At 41.4% G+C, this 6,303-nt stretch overlaps 3 non-coding genes across 3 annotated transcripts; 2 read left to right on the plus strand and 1 right to left on the minus strand.

Annotated features, from left to right (window-relative positions):
- Positions 1-2,505: 2,505 nt before the first annotated feature.
- TRNAR-UCU (transfer RNA arginine (anticodon UCU)) lies at positions 2,506-2,579 on the plus strand. Its single transcript has one exon. It is a non-coding gene; the product is annotated as a tRNA-Arg (tRNA).
- A 1,075-nt stretch (positions 2,580-3,654) lies between these two features.
- Positions 3,655-3,727, minus strand: TRNAH-GUG (transfer RNA histidin (anticodon GUG)). Its single transcript has one exon. It is a non-coding gene; the product is annotated as a tRNA-His (tRNA).
- Positions 3,728-4,469: 742 nt separating this feature from the next.
- TRNAP-UGG (transfer RNA proline (anticodon UGG)) lies at positions 4,470-4,543 on the plus strand. Its single transcript has one exon. It is a non-coding gene; the product is annotated as a tRNA-Pro (tRNA).
- The last annotated feature ends 1,760 nt before the right edge of the window (positions 4,544-6,303 follow it).

Genomic DNA, 6,303 nt, shown 5'->3' on the forward strand with positions numbered 1-6,303 from the left:
TCATCCCTATCCCCGTTGTTTGCCCCCGTTCATTGAAGTTAGCAAAGTCATGCAAATAGATGGCAGACTGGATACCTTACACTCCAAGGCGGCTTTTCGTTAAGGTTGTTACGTTTTAATTCTTTGAAACGAGCTTAGTTTCTTGCTAGCACAGTGCTGTTATAACTGTTTTCATCCATTCCTTTGCATGTGGCTCTGTTTAATTGGCGTTATCGTGTCTTATGAAGCTTTAGATAAAATATCAAATTGAACGAAGAAAAGAAAAAATGATGCATTGGATTTACAAGCATCCGGAAGTTAAAACAATTGCTTTAGCGGTCCTAGCTGCGGGAGCCGCGGCCCTTAGCTGTTAGCTAAGTTATAAAATTTACATTAAAGCAAACAAAGAAGCTAACTCTTTCAAGGGAAATAGAAGCCTATTGGCAATGTATAAAGAGCACGACGCTTTCTATGAATTACAAGTACAGCAGCAGGCATCTGACATTGATTTATTTGAAGCAGGGAATGTTATACAAACATAAAAGAGCAAGCACATAATAGTTCTCCTCAGGGTTGCTTGCCCCTTTACCTTGGCTGACATGACGCGTTTAACGACTACATCTTTGCACCTTAGCTAACTCATTTAATACGTTAGTGGTTATGTTATTATACGTTATGTCTTAGTTATCGTCAGACATCCAATGTGAAAGGTAAGATAGGCATGCAAACTCTATCTTTCTGCAAAAGCAAGCACATAACCTTGCTAGAGGCACAAAAGACTTAAGCTGGAAATGCAATCATCACACGAGGCCGCTTAGGATTAAAATGATGCTTAAAAGAGAACGTGATTTGAAAGCATTTATTCTCTTCCTCTACCTTTGCCTTTCATGAAAATGTTGTTTCAAGTTCACTATCAAAATCATAATCTTTTCCATGAATCATTGGTTCACTCGGCGAATGCAGACTCTTTTGTAGACTCGGCTACCTGGCCGCGGAGCTAGCTTCGAGTGCTTGGACATAACCCTATTGGTACAGCTGTAGATTTTGTTTCGCATTGGGTCGGGGAAGACCCAACCTCTCAGGAATTAAAGAAGACAGTGTTTATTTATTTCATCCCTATAGGGATGTTTCAGATAATTATGGTGAGGTTCAGAAAATACCACAACATTGAGTTTATCATGCTCGACCTCTAAATAATATGGGTAAAAATAATCTAGTGTTCCATACGTATAGATCGTGTCATAATTTAATTTGTTTTTTCTTTTCCGCTCAATTATAGAGAACAAAAAACAAGCAAAAGTCTTTGATGGCAACTAATAGGAAGATTCTAAGGAGAATTAAAATCCAATTTCATATGACTTCGTGGTGAACATGATCTGCCAAGGTCTCTTCCATTCCCGTGTGAATATACCAAAATAACAAAAAATTCAATGAAATCATAATAAAAACATTGGTTATGAGAAAGAGAAAAACTAAACAGGCTGCAGTACTTCTTTAGGTAAGCCAATAATTTAAGGTTTCTTTATGAGCTTTCGTTGCTTTTGCGTTGGAAATATTCGTTTATTTATTTTCGCTCGTTTTCGTTAAAATGAACTTTAAAGCGAATAGATTAAATTAAATAAAAAATGGCGTTGTCGAAAGGTAAGACAAAGATTCTCGTGGATTCTCGTTGTAGCTTTGTCTACACCTGCTTGCACTGGCGCTTCTATTTGTATTTTCCCTTACTGCTCTTGCGCCACAGCTTCGACAGACCGCTTAGTCCCGCTCATCTTCAGCGCAAGCGCGCTTGATCAGATCAGTGAGCTATTACGCACTCTTGCCTTTGTAGTTTGGTTGTTTTTTTCCTTCTTTTTAGGTAGCGTGGCCTTTATTGAGGTTACCTCTTAACAAGGTAACATAATAGTAATGCGTTGGACTTACAGTCCTGGAATGATGGTTTGACTCCATCCCCAGTTTTTCTTACAAAAGTGTGGTTTGGTCGAGGGTCTGCCTTCCTTCCTTTCCCTTCACCTCGGCAGTGGAAAAGGGCAAAGTGAACCCACTGTGACATGACAGTACATAGCAGGGGACCCTACCTTAGAATGCAATGGGTGTATGTAGGTTCCCTCCAGCTACCTATTTATTTTATTAGGGACTTGGACATGCAAAAAGGATGCTCTGTTGCTAGCCAAAGTTGGCATGGAGCTGCTGCCTTAATAGGAGCTGCCGCCAAAGCTACTTTAACTAACTCCACCCTAGCATTTGCCACCAGTTTGTGTCTCCTCACGCTTCATCTTGTAGGCACATGCTGTCTTTGGCAATCAATGGTCTAAGATTGCCTCTTTTCTTTTCTATTATGGCAATGAACAAAAAACATAGAAAAAACAAACAGTTTTTCTTTTTTTCTTCTTCTAATCTAGTTCTACCTTTGGCTAGATGAATAAATCTTAAATGTTAGTATAGTAATAGCTGGTTCATTTCAAAAAGAAGACTCTTCTTCTGTAGTAATTACTAAGGTAAGGCTACTGGAGGTGTTTGTAATGCGCAGCATCCTTAGCTCAGTCGGATAGAGCAACAACCTTCTAAGTTGAAGGTCACAGGTTCAAGTCCTGTAGGATGCGAAAAGTACACATTAAATCATATACCTACGGGAATGCTTTGCCTGCCCTTGTTTAGGGCTAGCGGGTTTTTTCTTCTAACTGAACCTGCATCATGCTTTGGTCACTTTTCGCTATAGTGGTATATGGGGTTACTTGCCTTTCCTTCACTTCGCTTAAATTGAAAGAAAACAGCCATGATTATTAAGAGAAGAACTAATACAAAAAAATACTTCTTATTTTATTACGGATCTGGTTAAATATTTAACATTTTCCATGATTCTCTCTCTTTCAGGTATTCGGGGAATTCTTTTGAACAGAAGAAATATTACTATTATGCTGACGCTAATTGAGTCAATGCTATTGGCTGTCAATTTGAACTTTCCGGTATTTCCCGTCTATTCAGATGATATGATGGGTTAATCACTCGCTTCACTAGTGTTAACAGTGGCAGCTGTGGAATTCGCAATTGGGCTGGCCATTTTGGTGGTAACTTTTTGAATTCGCGGGACCATTGCCGTGGAATTTCCTAATCGCATGAAAGGTCGAGCGCTATTAAACTTGTTGCACTCTGCTTTCCTCTCCTGAATACGAAGTATACTTTGGCATTAAATTAAGAGAAGGGAAATACAATTCAAATCTCTCTTCCGGGCTGCGGATTTACTGAAATCAAACGCTTCTTTTATTTGGCCACTTCCCGCTTCGACTTTTTGAGCCAAGATTAGGGTTAGTTTCTTTTAATACATAAACCCATACATATTACTGGATCGGAAAATGTAGTTGGGGCTTGAGATCGGATCAGCAGCTAAAGGGGGATCTTGAAAGGAAAGAAACACATTTCCTAGGCATGCAATTTACAAAAATGGACCAAAACTTTTCATGGCTTGTCATCCATAACCTCACGAGGTAAACCATATGACCTGCCGTCTGTAACCTCACTTACAAAGTAGGCCAGGAACAATTGAATTGGTGCGACGACGGAACAGATTCTCTCCGAATCGACCCTAAACAGACGTGCTTCATATCATCGAGTTGCACGAATTCACACGCGACTCAAAATCGCCATTTACTTTTGTTTTGCTTGGGACGACGTGTCTTTGGCGAGTAACGGGATTCGAACCCGTGTTTTCAAATTCACAATCTGACACTCTGACCCATTGAGTTATACCCGCCCTCGGGGCTAGCTCCCCGCCCCTTCAGCTTTAGAGGCTTAAAATCAATTCAAACACGTCTGTACCTGCTATCAGATTCGAACCGATAACCTAGAGCAGATTCAAAAAAAGTATGTCGCGTTTACCAATTCCACCGAGGTTAACAGGTATGCTCACTATCGGACTCGAACCGATAACCCTTGAAACGGAACAGATTTTAAGTCTGTCGTGTTTACCTTTTTCACCAAGTGAGCTTTGAAAGCAAAGAAAAAAAACAAAAAGGTTATGCATAAAATGTATTCATGAAAGGGTAAAGTGAAGAAAAAACGTCAAAGCAAACAATCAGACGCGCCTTCCAAGCTATCAGCACCTTTAGAAACAGGAATTATAGAGGATACGGCGGGGTCTTTTAAAGCTTCCTCTATGCCAAGGCAGGTAAGATTGAAACCGTAGGCCAATCAGTTAACAGCTGCTGAGCTACCGAAGGGAGATGCAAGGAATTTAGTTTAGTCCCATATACATTCAAATACTTTCCTTTTAAGGGGAACCGCCTCATGACCTGTAAGACGTTAACTATTTGAAGCGAAGACCCTTTGCTTTATTTAAGCAGCCATGCAACAAAGACATAAGACTTTCTTTCTAGTAGCCGGCAGCCAAAGGAAAGGCTGCCCCCTTCGTCCCTGAGATTGAGTGAGAAAAGATCAGGTACCAAGCGCTAATTGATTGCTATAGCCAACTCTCAACCATTACTGGGGATGGCCCACGAGGTGTAGCGCAGTCTGGTAGCGCATCTGTTTTGGGTACAGAGGGCCATAGGTTCGAATCCTGTCACCTCGATTATTGCCTAACTGGGCATTTTGTCTTTTTTTCACGATCTTTCTTTGCGCTAAGGCGGCTTCTTATGGCATAACTCTGTCCACGAATCAAACAAGCATTGTAACTTTAAATTGAAGACATGGCCCTTTGAGTCGAGTCATCTAGGCATTTTGAAACCGGAAATTTCGTATATGGAGTTGTATTGTAAAGGCTATGTCTCTCATATACGAAAATGGTTAACCCAAAGGGATTGAGAGGAGATACTACAGACCGTAGGTCTTCAACCTTTTGCCATAAGCATTTGGCTGGGTGTAGAGTTAGTTTAAGCACGTCTGGTTTCGGTTATAAAATGATAAAGCCAAGTCAAGCAATTTCATTCCTGCCAAGTCCCTTTCGTCTAGTGGTTAGGACATCGTCTTTTCATGTCGAAGAAACGGGTTCGATTCCCGTAAGGGATAACCTTCTTGGAGAGGCTGGCAAAGGGCGGGCCTCCTCGTTAGAGGGTTAGGCAAGAGGTCCACGGGACCGTCCCGTAGCCCCCATGATGAGTAAGGGCTGGTTCCTTGTGGTTCAGGTTCTTTTCCCCCTAACCCTAGCCAGCCACCATTTCCCCAGTAAACGGCAAGACAATCTGTTCATTGATCGAAGTCTTGAGCGATTAGGGGGTTCAGCCAGCCTAGCCAAAGCCCAAACAGAGTAACTAGAATCGTAACCCCAGGTGCCTCGTCGGTAATCGATGATACGTCAAAGACGGACAGAATTTTGTAGAGAAAGCCCGTATATCCGAACCAAGAATTGACAGGAACCTTGCCCATCATCGCAAAACGATAACAGAGAAAAACTAATCTAAGAAATCCCCTAGCACGCAAGCAAGAAAGAGAGACACATGGCATGTTAAAGTTTATAGCTAATCAGCTTTATGTATGCTAAGGCCTGGTACAATTGTAAGCAGCATGGCATATTTTAAGGTATGTCGCTGTGTACAAAGGCCCTTTAGCACAATAAAGGGCATACACATGCCTAGCCATGTGCGTTGCAAACAACGCTTGCTCTTTTTTGCATACACCAGCCACTGTAACCAATTAAAAATAGATTTGGTTACAGTGGAAGGGCTTTCAACCTACGCCAGGATCGGCACCTGAGATCATTTTACATGTCAAACATTGTATTATGGTCTAATCTTAAGTTTTTCTTAAGGCCAAGGATGAGATCCATTCTTATAATCCGTCCCCCCTTTCGAAAGAGGGGGTGGCGCCTCTTGGGTCTTGCTTCTTGGTTATGCGGGGATTCTTCGGCGTTATCTGTCTTTTGACCGCCTTACAGGTAACACAGTGAACCATAAGGCTTAAATGCGTCACACCGGCCGGTACCTACCCATCTCCCTCTCCATACGATCGGTTACATAAATAGACAAATGCTCCTGCCCATTCTATTCTGTTATAGACGGCAATAATGTAACTGATCATAATAGGTACTATTGCAGAAGCATGAGACTAAGTCGAGTTATTTCTTCCTAGCTTTTATTGTTTTTTCTTTGCTTTTCCCTTCAGCAATAGCATGTGTTAGATTTTTCAATTGTCACCAGTAGCTAAAGAATACACGACATTTGTTTGTTTGTTCACCCTCGCGTTGCGTTCTTTAGTTAAAAAAAATCTACCAAGAATCAAAAGCACACTACTGCAAGCACCAAATAAGTAATAAACAGTAATAAAATCCCCGGCAGACTACACCTCCGAGTGTAGACCGACCAACTGCAAACAACCCGTCGTTAAGTGAAGACC

This window comes from Adiantum capillus-veneris, chromosome 1, assembly GCF_014529385.1.
Source record: "Adiantum capillus-veneris isolate H3 chromosome 1, ASM1452938v2, whole genome shotgun sequence".
In the NCBI taxonomy this organism is placed as follows: Eukaryota; Viridiplantae; Streptophyta; class Polypodiopsida; order Polypodiales; family Pteridaceae; genus Adiantum; species Adiantum capillus-veneris.